We start from the raw sequence: 18103 nt of genomic DNA on the forward strand, positions 1-18103 counted from the left end.
CATTACGCTCGAGTCTGTCCAGAATTAGACAGTAACATTCATTTACTCTGACTATTCATCTATAATCAGTGTTAATAAACTAAACGCATGCTGTGCCGATCTTTCCCCCCACCTCACCCCAAATTCAGCTGGGCGCAGGCTACCACCCTGCGTCTGCTGCAAACAAATACGTACCCTTCACTCGCCCGCCTCCACCTTATATTCCCTGAAGTCTACAGTACACCCAACTGCCGGTGCTGTGGCACTCACCCGGCTACGCTTACGCATGTGCTGTGGGAGTGCCCAGCACTGTACACATACATTAACACCACGACCCCCTCGTCGAGGTTGCGTGAGGCTCTGCGGAGCTCCGCCCTCGACGACCAAACCTGGGCGACCCAGCACGCCCGTGAGGCGGCGGCGAGGCAAGCCCTCGACGTCCCCTCATGGGAAGCTTAGGCCCGGCCATCATAAAGTGCTGGCTCTACAATAAATGTTTATTCCTCCTTCTGAGCTTCTATCGCTAGGTTTGCGTCGTGAAGTCGCCTGAGCTTGCACAAGTTCTACAATTCTACGCTCCAATATCCCATCACCAAGAGCTCGGCGCTTGTCATCACGAATAAGCTAAAAAGCAACCTCGCCTTCAGAACGTATAGTCAGCGTCACAAGCTTTCGTACCCCGGAAGGTGAAAAAATATTTATATTTCTACGCCTTAGTCACGCATCGTAGTATTCGGATTTACAGCGTATACTGGTCTAGAGTAAACAAAACAAAAGTTTTGCATAGTTTTACTGGCTGCGGGGTAGCTGCGTTGAAAATGAACTTATTCGCAGAACCTCGGCCGCGTAAATTTTTGGCGGCGACTGTGCGATTGAACACCTGCATTTTCTTTATTCTGCACACAATTTTTTTTAATGAATGACCTTCCAGCCAACGTCATGCAGTGCTTACACCTGGTTAATTTTCAGGACAGCAGACTCAGACATGACTTATTAAGTAGAAGAACTGAACTATTATGTAGCACGTCATTATTATCACCAATCAGGTGCAATAAATATGTAAACTAATGAAGGATAATAACATTGCCTATGAAATTTTACTAAAATCTCAGGACTACTTCAAAACTTCGCCTGTTCATCTTGTGTACGTCCCTATACTTTCTAGCAAACTGAAAGGGAGAAATTCAAGGGTGAAATTGACATCTCTTGTGGCACCATGGCAGAAATAGAAGGTGTAGCTTAGTGGGCCCATATGAAAGGATCAGCTGCGATTGTGCTACTCACGCACAAATAACGACACTTTTGTATTTTTTTTACAGGCAGTAAAGTGATAAATGGTGTCCGTGGACGCTGGAGTGATCATGACAATACCACCGTACCGATACGGGTGATAAACGATTCTAATAAGGGAACATTTCTGCAAGCCTCACGGTCCTTTCTCATGTTTCTTCAATTGTCCAAACACGTTAAATTTAGCGTAGGAGAAAATGCTTACAGAATTACTGAAGAATTGTACCAGTAATTATATCGTGGTGCTGTGATCTGATTCAGCAATAGAGTTAGTTAAGAACAGAACAGCAGAATGCCATAGTAACTTTGGTGATTCTAGCCGAAAAAAATGTCTTCTTGCGACGCTTTGTGGGCATAACTCAAAAAGTGTGTGGTCTGTAATTGGAATAGTTCTCTATGTTTACACGACAAACTACATTGACACGTCCCGGTGTCTTTTCGCATAATTTCCAATACTAATCTGCGTGCGTCGTGGTAAAAGGGTTTGAAGACCTTTAGTATTCCTGGAATTTCGTGAAGGTATATGGGAATGGTTCAAATGATAAGACACGTGCGCTGCATATTGAGGATAGAATGTTTGTGTTTCGAGGTATCGGTTTGTACTAAGCAAAAAAGCTTGTGAAATAATTTGGAAAGTCTTCATTTGCACCGAAGATCCGGTACGCAAAAATTCTGCTTTGATATATGCAAATATACTCAGTCAAATAGCTTCTGCATTCCTTTGTAAGAATACTACGTCTGGGGCTGCAGCCAAGTTTTCTACTTCTGCGCCTTTTAATTGCACTCACGGGAAGCTATTTATTTTTGTGGTACGTTTCAGGCTGAACAAAAGTCGCACAAACAGGCCTTTCCATGACATAGCTGAATAGGCAAAAATATTTCTTAGTAATGTCTTCATAAATGTTTGCCTTAAGAAAGAAATCAACTTTGAAAACACAAAGTTGGGTTTATTGTCTAAAATACATTACACCTAAAGTGCAAAAGAAGTTTGGAAGCACGTTCGCATGTTCACGAAACCAGCCAGCTATTTTTTTTAGGAAGAGTACAGTAGAAAGAAACGAAACAAGAACCGCAACTAAATGACCTGCGTTTCGGAATATGCCATCTGGCGGGAAACGGCCAAACTAAGCAGCGACAAAGTGATAAAAAAAAAAAACAGCGGCGCCGCTGGCTTTGAACCTGCGAACTGCCAATCGTGGTATCAGCGATCCTAATCGATGGTCGCGCAGAACGCTCGGCTATCGGTTTGAGTGCTGCCGGAGGCAAAAACTAGGTTTATATACGTACCACAATAAATTCTGTGACCTTGTTATGAAAACTGCGATTTTGGAACGACTTTTTTGCCATTTCAAGAGTTGCTGCTGCAACTAGCTGAAAGCCAAGTCATTGAAGTTGATAAATCCCCAATAATACGTCGATCGATGCAATAGGCTCATCGCAAATTGCTTTTTACTGGCCAAAATAGCCTCCAAAATTTGGCCTTTTCCATAGACTCCCATACTTCGAACTTCGCCCGCAATTTGGAACGGGTTTTCTGTCGTAAGTAATGGTACCGCTTGCATGAGATGTCGGGCTAAGCTCCTAGAGCCTATTTGCACGGTAATATTTTGAAAGATGGCTTCTATGATTAGTTATTTGGGAAAAACGACACTCTCCCATAGAAAATGCGCATGTTTTCAGAGGCGGCCGCTAGAGGCGCTGTTCCGCGATGTCCCAGATTCCTGGTATTGATTCCACCCTTGTCAGCCAGCCTCCGCACGTTCAGCTTCAGCGTCTTCACAGGGAGAAGAAAACGAAATATTGTTTTGCCACTTTTTACTCACAAACATGTAGAACAGCCAGTTTTTCCTGACAGACAGCGAAAAGTGCGATAGACTTATTGTGATAGACTTCACGCGGAAGCAGACTCTCAGGTGGAGGAATTGCTGCCATGTCTGCCAGGCTAACCCCGCCTGTAGCAAGATCATCATCACGACCACAGCAAACGTACTTATACACAACGGAGTGTTGACTCACAAAATCGCAACTAAGCGCATTCCTGTTCTGCAAATGATAAATGGCGGCGTAATACTTGCACAGAATATAGTCGATAAATAAGTCTTCCTAAAGTACAAAGACTATCTGATGATCAACGGCGCTTTACATTGAATGGTTTCATAATAGAGGGGAAGCACTAAAGCCGTCCAAAATTTTCAGGGATTGCACTCGAACTTCGACAGAATTAGCGTACGATTGTCAAATGAGCGCTTAAAAGAAAACTTACCTGCCACCACCAATGGGTTCACAACAGCAAAGTGTACATGGGAACCGGTTGCGTCAACCATTGATTTATCACGTCACAATAGCGCTTGGTAATATGTGTGAGCTGGTCTACTATCACGAGACACTCAGAGCTGTGGCACCTATGCATGCGTTGCAAAAGGCATGTGAACGAATACTGTAGAGGACGAGGAAGGCATCGTGTTCCTCGTATAAAGTTGTTTATGAGCAGATGGCGGTGGCATTATTGCGCAACAGTTCGTCCTCATGATCATGAAATCTGCGGCAATGGCACAAACGAGCTGAACATGACCACTTTTAAACATGGCACATACCAACAAAAAAGGTTCACGATGAATCAGGCACTTGGCGGGAAGCAACTCCGCAAACATCAATAACCTTGCTGCCAATGGCATCTCAGCGACAACGCCATAATGTGAATGTTTGTTTTTTCTTACATAACAGCTCGCACAATTTACACCGGCGAATAATTACTAAACAAATCAGCACGGACAATCCACAGGTAAGAAATCCTTTGGCGCAAATCTCGTAGGTGGCACTCCGTCAATTTTCTAATGACATACCTTGTAGAAAACTTTAAGGCCTCTGAGTTGAAGAACCCCGAACCGGTGCCTTCAATACGACTCACATATGCTTAAAAGCGAGAAGCCTTTTAAGTAGTACCGTGTGAAAATAGGCGGGCTTACAGTGCACGCCAAGCATAAAACTGGCAGTTATGATGTTGTTATTCAGACTGCTGCATATAGTGAGAGAAAATGTTTTTTGACACGCAATGGAAAATACCAGGAAAATATGAGAAAATGGCATTAGTCATGGAAGGAAATGTGAGTATCCATGAAGAGCTCATTCTGAAGTTGATTATTCATTCAGCACAGCACCCGCATTTAGCATACCTAGAATTTAATATATATTTATGCAAACTAATCAAGGTTGAAATATAACGACTGCTCGATGTTCGCTTGCCACAGAAAGTCTTGCTTTTTTAATATTCCGAATGTTCTAGGGAGACAAAACGGACATGATTTCGTGTTTTTAGAACGTTCATATAGCGCTGTATTGATCGGTGGCCGCCATGTTGCTGCTCCCTATTTGGCCGAAGAAGAGGAATATTTAATTTGTTTACTACGTTTTCGGCCGTGAAAGCTCCAGGTGTCAACACCAACAGGCTGGTAATCAATCAAACATTGCCCGCGGGAACCTCAGAGACAGTACTTGTGAAGCGTAAGGTCGCTAAGGCAGTTTTTTTTTTTTTTTTTGTAGAATGGTTGGTTCGGGGAAAAAGCGTGAAAATGTGAAGGTGTTCCTAATAGTAGTTTCAGGGGAAAAAATGAAGAGCACGCTTGTTTTTGTTGGTAATTTAGAAGTTCACCTTCTAAAAACAATCTTGCAAGGAAAATAATTCTACTTACCCCGAGGCATTTCATACACATGGCACAATGCGAAGGCGTTGTTTGGTTCCGCGAGAAAACTTCAATTTCCTTTTCGCAGATGCTGTCGCTCAAGGGTTTATTTCTTTAAAAGAGAAAAGACACGTTGGATTTTGAGCTTCCAGGCTCCATTGTGCACTCAACGCGCACCGTGCAGTTCAATTTGGCATTGGTAAACCTTGATTGTCTCGTATAAAACATTTCCCGCAATAATATTGCTTACCGTTTATCTTAACAAATTCAATTAACATACAATCGTCGTACGCCATTCTCAAATCTAAATTGAGTGTCTTCCGTTTCACCCTTTCACACGCTCCGTACACAATTTTGTACACCAAGATAGCGCACCAACAGCAAAAGCACTGATGAAAGTGATGATGCTTAAAATGTGTTGTATTTATATTGAATCACTAATGATTGGAATTATGCCGGAATTTTGGATAACATGTGCAAAATATTTAGTAAAATGAGTTGGAAGGTAGACGGTTGGGTGTTCTTGCTCGGTGTCAGTATGCGGTTGTGTGTAGCGTGTTCACTTCTTTCATTGCTTTTCACAATGTCGTGCAATAGGAATAATTTTCAAGCGGCTGGACAATTGTTGTTGAACTTTTCAACGCAAGAAATAGCTGATGTTCTCATATTTGATGTTCCTGTAGAGAGCTTTCGCGTGGTGTCCACATTATGTAAAGTTGACAAAATTCACTAAAGAACTGAAAAATCCTAATCTTTTCTGCAGCTGTGTACTTCCGATGATTCTGAGAATGCAAGGAATGTGGTGAAAGTAAGCTTTCGATTAACAAGGTAAAAGTGGCGTCAGAAAGGGTTAAAAATGTTGGTTGGAAACACTAAGATCAAGAACTTAAGCACAGTAAATAATGCCGGCGTATATCCAGGCGCGTAAACGCTCTGCATAGTTTGCGTCTACACACTCCGACTTCTGGAAGAGGACAATTTTTCTCGAACAGATTTTTTTTCTTCCCAAGCACATCGCGTTTGTCTCATTTTTAGCTTCGTGGTGACTTTGCGTAGATTGTATGTTTTGCTTTCATCGTATCAGTTGTACACATAAAAAAAAAAAAAAACGTAAGGTGCTAACAAGAGGCAGTGGTCTCGGTCTACTGAATACGGACTGTTGTAAGGTCAGCTTCACAAATTCTGCCCACAGCCATCGCTGCTGCTTACGCTCGAACGCATCGGCGCCTGTGGCCACCGGATAATGGCTTCTGGCAACGGCCCTTGTAATGGCCATTACATCGTCGTCGCACACCAAAGCTAAAGAAAAATTAATGCCCCGGGCACTCGTAGCTTTGGGCCTCTCCATGCTCGCAGTAATGGAAACGGAGAGTGCGGCATAGCAAAGTTGGCTCAAGTGCTATTGTTGTTTCCTTCATTTATTATGATTCGCACGTAAATAATTCAAGGAACTTGCTTTCTTGGGCTAAGTAATTCACGTAAAGAAGGTAATGTACATTGAGGCTTCTGGGCTGGGGACACTTCATGATAAATGAAGAGAACAAAAATCGTGACAACGCGTTTATTAGAAGCTAGAAGGAAGAGACTGGAAAGCAAGGTTGGCGCCCGCGAAAGAGCGAGTGTTGCAGTGCCAGTAGGAAGTGAGCAGATACTGCAGAGGCAGTTTTTGCAAGATCGCATTTTGCGAAGAGTCTGCCCATCTGTAGCATGTTAAATGACACTTGTAACTAGTAAGTACATTGTCTCCCTTTCGGCTAACGACACTTGCAAAAAGCCTGCATTTGTCGTAGCACAAACGCCCTAAAATTTTGTGCTCTTTCCTATAAAGAGCTTCTGTGCTCTTTCCTATAATACGCGCTCCTAACACTTAACGCCTATGCTCAGTCATGGTGTACGGTATGCACATGCATATTATGAACCTTTCGCGCAGACGCGGGAGAGGAGGTGCTCTCGCTGTTTTCTTCTTTTTACTAGACATTGTGATGCGAGAGCCGCGGGTGCCCCGCTTGGGCCGATGCCTGGTGACGCACTCAGAAATATTGAAAAAAAACTTCGCATCTTGCCGAGATACGAGTAGCCACGTTCTGTGCATACCCGTGCAGCTCGTCATCTGTTATCAACAGTACCATGCCTCAGCACAATTCATTCAGACGGCGAGCGAAAACAGCGGCATTACTGCCAATGGGCGTAGCAATGCGAACGTGTACAATGTGTGTAATACTTGGAAAGGTGCTTTGCTTGCATTCGAAAAGACTGCGGGTATAATTTGAACTCCACTCTCGTGCTGTTTAAGCATTGATCTGTACATTGCATGCAACGTATATGCGTATATGTGTAAATAAATTGTTGTTTATAAACGGTCGATTTCAACCTTGTCGCGTGGGCAGAAACCTCGTCAATCTATTGATTTCGGTAAATTTTATAGCAAGTAGGCTTCTTTGGATCTTTCGCCCATTTTAGGCTGGTCGATGGTGGTCAGACATTTAGCGTCTATACACAGGCACCGGTGCTTGAGTTCCTATTTACATCCAACGTGAGGGGATCTGCATTTGCTCATTTGTCGCTCCAGTTTTTTGCAACATCAAAATATAAAAAAAATCTCAGATGACAAGCCTTGTATGATCATATCGGAACATATATGTTTCACATTAGTTCTCATATAAACATAATAGATTATTGGGTATGTGGATGCTGTGTCATGAGATTTTTCCCAGGGATGGTTTTATTTTCGATTGAGCGTGAGATGGCTGAAAGCTTTGACCATGACAAACTGCTCATTGTTCGTAAATATGTGAACGACCTCTTAATGAGCCACCGCGGTGGCTTAGCGGTTAAGGTGTTTCGCTGCTAAGGACGAGGTGGCGGGAGCGAATCCCTGCCATGGCGGCCGCATTTAGAACGGGCGAAATGCAAAAAAAAAAACTGTGTCCCATGCATTGGGGGCCCAGATGGTCAAAATTATCCGCAGTCCCCCACTACAGCGTATCTCATAATCAAATCCTGCTTATGGCACGTAGAACCCCAGTATTCAATTCGAGCTGGCTTTTCGTGACGCCTATTAATAAAGTAGTTGATGTTCTAACGCGGTTTGGGCAAGATGAAAAAAGGCTTTCTTTTCGAGCATGAGCTTTGTAAAAATTTAAAATTTTACTAATTTTACATTTGAGAGAACCTTTTTCGGGGCGACCCATCTGCAGCGTGTACTGTCCATGCTCACGCAAGGAACTTTGTTCATTTGAATTGACCCACACTAAACTTGTTAAGAGGCCGATAGCCTCCATGCGTCTTGAAGCGGTGTTGGTGAGATTTCGTTTTCAGAAGATACAGGAAAAGCTTTAAACATTCGGTCACACTATCATCAAACGGCTATCCTTACACTGTTATGGTTACAGTAACGTTTTTTCCTGTATTGGTCTTCAATTGGTTTCACGCCCTGTTACACCATAATGGGTACACAAGTGGAAGTCAATTCGTCTTGTCTACGGCAACCTATGCCACCGCTACAGATGAGCTGGTGAACGGCGGAAATTACGGAATCAAACGACAAACGCTACCAAAATATTGCGACCAAAGTACTGCAATATAAGCCTCTCAAGCACATCATTTATTTATTTATGTTTATTTATTTATTTATTTATTTATTTATTTATTTATTTATTTATTTATTTATTCTTCATTTGAAGAACCTGCAGTGTCGTCAAGGCATCATTGCAGGGGGCATAGATTACGTGTAGAAAACATACAATCCATGTATGCATTACATGTTTAACAAGAAGGAAATATTAAAATCGCTACCACACTCTCATTAAACAATATCCTTTAAAAATAAACGGAATGTCTGCGTTCTACCGCTTCGTAAACTGCGAAATGATGTTGGAAAAGAAGGAAGATTTGAAAACACCGGTACGACACCTTATTTACGGAACATAAGAGAATGGTCACGATGGTTCGATATACGTTGGGGCGGAAAAAGGCAGAAATCTCTGGATACCAATCATCTGAAAAAAAGTCTGATAAAACAGAACAACTTTTACTCTATGCCTACGTTTAGTCAGCGTTTCCCAAACCAGGGAGTCTTTATTAGCAGGTATACTTGCTTATCGGTTGTAATTGCTTGTCAAAAAAAAAAAAACAATAACGGACGGCGCGGCTGTAAAGACGCTCTCACAGAACACCTATAATACTTAAAGAGAAACTGTACCTGCCGGAATGCAGCGGAAGTAAGATTCGCGATGGCGTCGTGAACTAAAATAAAGTGTACAACCCAGAGATGGCGCTGTGAAAATCAAAAGTAATGTCATCATCATCACGTTGTGAGCAGTATGACCACTGCGGTAGCGGCTAGTGGGGCTGGTTGCGCTGCTCGCTAGATTTTTTGGGTCTTTTGTTGCCCCTGTCGGGGCGGTATTCGTGTATGCGGTGCTGTAACTTGACTACAGATAGCTCTATTATATCGCCAGGTGACCGAGAGGCCTCCACTAACAAAAAAATCTTAAATTAAGCAAGCTTACACTGTTTAGTGTCAATGGTGAACGAAGCAGCACATGCAACAAATATCGTACAGGTCAGGTTGGCTTAATGCAGTCAGTCACTGAGTTTGCAACATGCAGAAACACCGGTATGTATCTGTTTAATGGAATTGAAACTTGAAATCGAACGAAGTTGTCACATCGCGTTCGCCGTGCCGCTTAAAGCAGGGAGAACGAAGCTGCAGACAACGATACTTATGTGAACTACGGACTGTAGTAGCGTACAGTCCTGCTCAGACTATACTTATATTGTCAGCATTTGATGGTATCAACTAGATTAAAAAAATAAACATAAAAATTTATCGGCGAAGATGTAGTATCAGCCAGAGAAGTTCGAGCTGCAATGTCCCATTAGTTTCTTAATACTGTTACGAGGGGCTGCAGTAGCGAACGATGGTTACAGGACTGATGAAGGCGGCGATCGCCGATAGTCGCGCGCACGGGCTTCATCTTGTATGCCTGTCTTCTGCCCTTGCATGTACATTGTAAATATATTGTCAAGCGTCTTTTGTGCTCGTAACATTCCGGTGAGAGTGCGGGTTTTCGAAGTATCACGATGGTTTTGCACAGCGTACGCTCCTTGGATGCATCTACAATGCTAGCTCACGGTGGGGACGCGCGTACTTCGGGCAGGTCGTCAACCATGCCTCAACCAAACGCCGCCAACCGCCCCGTTGTCTTCATGCAACTGCGTGACCCAGGTACCTTTTCCGGCTCTGACCACACCGACGTCGAAGATTAGCTTCACCTGTACGAACATGTGAACACTAGCAACAACTGGGACCCGACTCTGATACTAGCGAACATCATATTTTACGTGACGGGCAAGGCACCAGTGTGATCTCCGAACCACGAACAGGAAATTACGAGCTGGGAGGTCTGCAAGCAGAAGCTCATCGATCTGTTCGGCAAGCCCATCGCACGCCGTCGTGCTGCGGAGAAAGAACTTGCATGCCGAGCTCAGACTTGCGCTGAGTCGTATGTGGCGTACTTTGAGGACGTACTCGCGCTTTGTCGCAAAGTCGATGACCAGATGCCAGAAGCGGAAAAGGTTGCGCATATCCTCGAAGGTATCGCAGATGACGCGTTTACACTCTAGGTTTTTAAGAACTCATCCACATTGCCAGACGTCATCAATGAATGCCGACGCTTTGAAGAAGGAAAAAGTCGCCTCATTATTCCGAACTTTACTCGTCTTCCGAACGCGGCTGCGACGTCTACCTGCGAGAACTAGCAAACGCAGGATTACAGACGCTTTGCCCAGTCAACGAACCTGACTACCGCCCACCTGCAGCACCTGAGCTATCCAGAAGCCCATACGCTCGCCCTCGTTATCAGAATTCCGCGGAATGGAGCCCTTCCGATGACAGGCCCGTCTGCTTCTGTTGTGGTCGCGTTAGACACGTATTTTCTCCCCGTAACAGCACATTGGCGAGAGGCACGTAGTGTAGAAAAAAAGAAAAAAAAAGGTTTAGAACATGTAGTGTTCAGGTACGGCAGTAAAGGCTTTGACACAAGGGGATTACGCATAGGAAAGCAAGAAACGTTATCGAGCCAACAATGCTTACAAGGACTTCTGCAAAAATTGTGTGAATTAACAAGGACACTAAATACACATACGGGCAACCACAATTAATGTTGACAGACCATTGTAAAACGTAATATATGGCTTCCGGTTGCAAAAAGAAAAATCTCAGTTTATGTATTCAAACAAGGCAAAGAGGGTGTAAGGAGATGAACACTTCAATTGAGTAACAAAGGTGAGGTGAGCAAGGCAAGTCTCAGCCTGTAGCCAAAAATGTCAACAAGCAAACATATGTGAGCGGGCCGTGATGAAGACAAGTTCCCACCCTGAGGCTTCCCAAGCTCATCCACTGCTGATTGTGTGAATGTTAAGCAGACCTTCCTATTCTACGGGTATATTTTGAATGCTTCTTAGGAACACACTGTGTTCAGGCTTGTCATCTGCTCTTTGGAGATAAAGAAAAATTGTTTTTAGGGATTTGTCATGTTTGTGAAATGTGAAGGAAACCGGCTGTGTTAGCTTGCTTTTTTATAGCATATCTTACTGTGCAGGGAGAGCCTACTTATTGATTTCATGCTAAATGTCCATGTACCATGTAAGAATTACCACCAGAGATTCAGTAACCATGAAGTGTCATTTCCTGAAAATGGCATTCAGCGCTTTTGATCGTCTTAAATTTCTTTGTATTGTCATGTAATAAGTTATTGTGAGGGAACCCGTGATGCTTGGTGGTATTACCCACCAAGCTGATTTGTAAAAAAAGGAGATGACAGAGCTTGGGCATTCGCAAGTAAGTCCAGCATGCCACCTTGTTTCTGTTCTGGTCATCATGGTTGTAATGACTAGAAAAGAAAAAGTGTTGGCACTCGACGTGGTACTTCTCTGTTTGTCATAAAACGGCCTTGAAAGCAAGTAAGCTTGTATGTCAAATTTTAGCATTCCCGCCCGGTATGTCAGAAAACTGTAAACTGCTGTTTTTCCGATAGCGCTCACACTTCTCTATCTGGTAAACTTGCATACATTTCATGGTGAGACACGTAGTTCAAGAGGGACTGTTGTAATTATGGTGATCACTGAGGTTCTTATGGCTTGGTGTGGCCAGCTTGCCGACCAATAATCTCTATTTCGTCCGTCTTCCTGAAAAGAGAAATGATGAAGTCATGACAAAGATGCCAGCAAAAATGGTGAAACTTAAGTTAGTCCAGTAAATGAGCAAATCACGGTTCGAAGTGAAGTGTTCAGAAAGATACCTTGTGCGGACTCTGGTACTTGACCTTAATTTCATTGGTGACACATTCACTGTGGACGTGTACGTCCACAGATAGAGTCCAAAGCGGTGAACGAATATGACCAGCGTCTTGGAAGCTGGAGTCGAAAGAAAAAGCCTCAGTTACTATGGTATAAGTGTGGGTGAGCTTATGACTCATGTCTGACTAAGAACATTGCACAAAACAATTCATGACAGAAGAGCACACACCCAGACAACACTGTTTTGTGTGTGGCTGGGACTGCAATAGATACCACTGGGCTGCTGCTTATCGCCCGTCAGTGAGATCTCAAAATCTTCATTCAAATGATAAAGCGCAGACTTTAATAAGTGAAGTCGAATAAAAACAATGATCGACTTATTTTGTAAAAATACGACTTGTGAATTATCTTGGTCGTTCATTATATGTATTTATAGATCAAATATTTAGCCAGGCTTGGCTCCCCTAGCAGAAAAAAATGCGATTTAAAGTATCCGACTAAATTACTGTAGCCCCATTTACGCGCTTCATGCTGAAACCCGCCGCGGTTCATTTTTTGCCCTCTGTGGCAATCGCTGTTACTTCAGAGTGTGCGGGGCCTTCGGCTCTTACTCGGCACGAAAACATGAAGCGTGAGGATCCCAATATAGGCTCTGGCATGTTCTAGAATTCGGCGTACATTAGTCAAATCAAGCAGCTGTTTAATTTTTGGTGGCTCTTTATAAAAATAACGCTTGATAAAATTCCACGTGTCAAAAGCTTTGGCTGCGACATTTTCGACATGTTTTATACGGGTTGCATTTTCAGATAATGATACGTCAAGATACCCGTAGGTAGAGACTAATAATAGGCAGAATAATGAAAGAAATGTAAGAATTAATTCGAGACTGTTTTCGAGATAGGGAAATATAGTAGCACTTCACCACATTTAGGCACATGTTCATTTAATAAAGCGAACAGCTCCCTAGAAGCGTTCGACTATTCGCTTATATTGGTATTCATCGCGGATGGTTTCTTCAAATTTTTGCTTGATGTGCCTTCAACAATATCAAGAATCAAATGAATGGGATTTAAGTAATGTGCGCTCTTCACCATTCCATTATGGCTAGGATGCAACGCTCCGCTCAGACAACTACATCGCACTCTTTGCGCAGCCGCGAAAGAGTATTTCCTATCTCAAACGCCAAGCTCAACCAAAGGGCGTAGTCACAGACACAGCAACAAATAAAGAACTTCCTGCAACATTGTCAGCCACACCGCTGCCCCACGCTTTCACTGTCGCTAATGTTAGCGCCTCCTGAAGCTTCCCGGCAACCGAGGGCGTACCACCCGAGCACAATCTGGCATTCAGTTGACCGCGTGTCGAGCTCATGAATGTCCCGAGGAACTCCGTAATGGATTTCCCGCGTTGCTTCGAGTCTAACACGCATTCTTTATGCATTCCCGATGTTTCCTCCTGGCATGGCAACATGCTTTGCTTTCATTGACTCACAGTTCCCGCAGGATAGCAATTTCTCTGGATGAAGCTTTTTTTTTTTGCTTTTCATTGCTTCGCGCTGCCGCCAGAGGCAGTAGGCGGTTCATATTATGCTGACGAGAGGCCTGCGGCGGTGTTATTTGTCTTGCGAAGTGCTTGCCCGTGTTTAGCGCGCTAGCTATTTCTGCTATTTATATATTTAGGTGATATTTATACGGCGGTTAGATGGAACCCGAAATGACCTCTCGCCAGTGTAAAATCGTGTAAAGAGCGACAATGCGTCCCTCAGCAAGAAATGAATTAGACATTTTGCTCTGTTTTCATGGAAAATGAACTGGCCGTCGTTTGCGCTGGTTTATTCTGTCCCAACGATGAAATAGTAAGGAACTCAATTCAAAGTGACGTAACTTTTCGAAGAACTTGCCTCGTCCGATGCATTGTTCGAGCTGGAACAGCTTCAAGAACTGCGCTCGGGCTTGGGAGACCTCGTTCTGTATACTAAATGCTTGTAATATCGTCAAACATTTAATAATGAATTCCGATTCTGCCCAGCCTACATGAGCAGCAATATACAGAGATGCACGTAAGCATCGATTTTTTTAATTTTTTTTGCGTAGATTGTAATCTTGAATAATACTGACAGCGCTAAGGGATTTTTCCCGCTATGTCTTATCTGTCTGATAGATCACACCAAAAAATTAGTATTCAGGTAATAACAGTTCTCGTGAATACATTGGGTATGCTTACGGCGTAATCGCCTGCATTTCCGGAGGTACTGATCGAGTAGCGTAACTCAATGGCCTTGGACGTAGAATCACATAGCATTATTACGGCACAATATTCCGAATGGCTGCCACAAAGCCGAATGGCTTTAGAACCACTCTAGGGGCATATGAGCGCCCGGATTGGATCGCGTGAGCACTGACGCCATCGACGGAACAGCGTCAAGTGGAGGGTCTTTATAGAGTGCAAATAGGGCGCGCGCCACGGAGGAGCACCGCGCATCCGGTAGCCTCGGACGAGGGGCGCGGAATTCGCAATGACGTCACCGTCACCGTCACTTCGAATTGAAACCATGAAGCAGTTCTTTAAGTGCCAATTGTAATACCTAAGGTATACTCGAGGCTATATACCTCTTCAACGCAGGTATACCTGCGTTGAAGAGGAAAATTCAAACGCCTTCTGCCTCACGATGTCTCGATTCTGCGTTGTCTAACTGCACAAACTGAGAACTATTCGCTTCGTGAGTACATAAAAGAGAACCTCACATACCCGCCTCATAGAGAAGACACCACAAGCCTCAACTGAATTCACTTGAATTTGGACCGAGCAGCCGGTGTGACTTCGCCAAACAGATTCGTGATGTCTGTTGCTCAAGAAACAAGCAGCAGTAAATTGCACAAGTTAACTGAAAGCGTAGCACGGAACAGTGAATAAATATTGGTACATTCCTTTGCGTATTCTGCAAATAGCTCTAAGCCCCAATTAGCTTTACTTCAAATTACCGCCACTTGAAATTAACCGGTGAAGAACGGCTTAATCTTGAGAAGCAGTTAAAGGAACAAGTGGTGCTGGTTGATTCTATAGTGCACTGTCAGGTCCTCGTGTTACTGCCGAGCGTTTCTGCGAGGAAATGAAAGATTAGATATTACACCATCAGCTACTCGTCATAAGGAAACACGTTTTAATGGGTTAAAATCAATGTAAATGTGTAGTGTAGCAGACAGAGTGACATGCTCGTTGCACCATTGCAGGTATGGTATCGTAACTGGATTCTTATGTGCCATGTTTATGAGTTTATGCTTTTATTAGGCCCGTGCTATTTATGCTTTTTTATTAGCCCCTCAAACTGCAAAGTCTAGATCCGCGCATGAAAAACACGCAATGGGCTGGTCTGAGCTCCTTCGGCTAGCACTGCAGCGTTGCCCTTGAGAAATAAATTTCCGTCTAGGAAATAAGCTTATTGAATAAGTTTGCGCGAATGAAGACGTCGTAAAATGTATTTGAGATGACCGTCAAAAGTATACAAGCACACGGAACGATAGCGAACAAACGGAAACAATGCAGAAGGCGCCCGGACAGCGCCCGAACGGCAGCAGACGACAGGAGCGAGTCCGTGCCCTGACGTCACGCGAGCGGCGCTCGCAGCGCCCCTGTAGTTCGTTCTCGGTGCTAATGAAGACCGCGCTAGGGCTCGCGCTTGTGGTGGGACCTGGTGATCGATCATGTCACCCCGCGCTCAATTGGAATCGAGAGAGTGCAACCAGGCGGCGCGGAGTGCACTGTGAGCGTAAAATGAGGCACGCACCTGATCATGCTTTGATGCTTTTCGCAGCCCTGCGTTCTGTTTACGAGAATGGTGGTGCAATGCGTGACGTGGTTCTGTTGTTGGATTTATGGCTATTTTAGATGTCTGACACGTCGCCGTACCTTGCTGGATCCGTCTTTCGTTTTATTTGTGTTATCATTTCTATTGTTTTAGGTGTCAAAAGAAACACGTCAATGAACGACTTGAGCGGCCCTAATCAGGCAGATGGTAAATGAATGTTGTTCATTCGACAGAAAGTCCAAGATGTGTGTCTAACTCTGACAAAAGGCACGAATTCCTACGTGTCAGTCCCATTTCTCTGTAATGTGTTAATGTAGTAATGCGTCATTCCGCTTTAGTCTCTCCAAGTGAGACATTGTAAACGAATAAAAAAAAGCGCTCCGTTGGCCTTCTGTTTTTCCCTCCACCTGTCATACGGCTTAGCATTCTGTATATCCTCCGACGCCAGCAGAGTTGTGGAATGGAGCGTTTTTTTTCGAGCGTTATGACAGTAAGCCCCTCATCAGGGTGCAGGGGCCAAACTTGGAACAGCGTCTATTCGTTTTCTGCCCACCATGCTGCATTTTATTATGGGTGTTCATATCATGTCATGCATTAGTTTTAGACACTAGGAATGTGGCTCGTAGTTGTGCATATGTCAGGAAATGCCATTCTACGTGTCATCCATGTCATTCATGTTCATGACATGTCTATCATAAGACATTGCGGTCATGTCATCCATGTCAGAGAGCACATACTATTTTTCTAATGTCATGATATATGGTTCCTCAAGTGTCTAGCGGGCATGTCATTTATGTCATCCAACCCGGTCATTTGTGATGTCATGCATGCCATGTTTTCGATCATATCATTTATGTCATGTCATGCTATTCATGCCTCGCATATCATGTTATTCATGGCATTACATACTCCTTCATCATGTTCACGTCAAAGGCGTCATTCATGTCATGTGTCATTCGTCAAATCACATCTCATTCATGATATCGTGTCATGCATGTAATTTAATCCATGCTCACGTCTTGCGTGCTATGTCATGTCATTCATGTCATACACATGTCACGGAATGGTTACGTTGATGGCATTGCAGGTAATGAAAAGTCGGCGTTGCGTCCGTGAGGTTGACTTCTCCGCTGCGCGGCAAAGCACATGACGTCGTTTAACACCCCACGATTGCGCTCGGCGAGTACCGGCATCAAAGGGGAAGTGAAAAGGTAGGCTCAACTCTGCTCCCTTTGGGAGCATATGCGGAGACGATAGCGGACGGATGGGTGCTATGAGCGTCCGCTTTGAAACGGGGTGGTGGGTTGCGCCACCAAGCGCCGCTAATCGCCGAGCGCTATCCCATGGCCAAAAGTGAAGTCCATGCGATGTCTTTTGTAACCGAACCTTGTGTAATCTGATCGTATGCACGACGCGAATTTCCTGGTACTTTCTGGAAGGCACGCGGGCACCAGCGATTACGCTGGAACCTTCGACGAGCCAGTATAAAAGCGACGCGCTTGACCCTCTGATCACATTTCGACGATTGCCGACTGTGCTTGCCGCTATCGTTTTGCTTCGAGTGTCAATTGATTTTGTGCGCGCAAGTTCGCCCAATAAAAATCTAGTTTAGTGATTCACAGTGTTGCTACTGTGTTCTTCACCTCACTACAACGTGACATTATATTACAACAATCATTTCGGCACAAGAGGTCACGATGCTGTGAAGAGAAAGACATCCACAGCGCGTGTCATGTAGATATAGTGGTAACTTCCAGTGTTGTCGGTGGGCGTCTATGGGAGGGAACGACATTGCTGATGCTGTCGATTTCAAATCGTGTGAACGACAGCGTTGGTGCACGTAGAACTGCCAAAAAGAAGGTTAGATAGGATGATGACGCAATTAGAAGTCACGCTTGCAAGCTGCATCTGCACAGAATAAATTATATTATTAATTCAACCGCTGCTTTTACTCCGCCCTTTTTACATCTAACTAACTGCTGACAAGCTTGGTTTGATCATGCTGACATGTTCTTTCTAAAATATAAACCATTTCTGGTAACTTTAT

Source organism: Dermacentor silvarum, chromosome 9, assembly GCF_013339745.2.
Source record: "Dermacentor silvarum isolate Dsil-2018 chromosome 9, BIME_Dsil_1.4, whole genome shotgun sequence".
NCBI lineage: Eukaryota > Metazoa > Arthropoda > Arachnida > Ixodida > Ixodidae > Dermacentor > Dermacentor silvarum.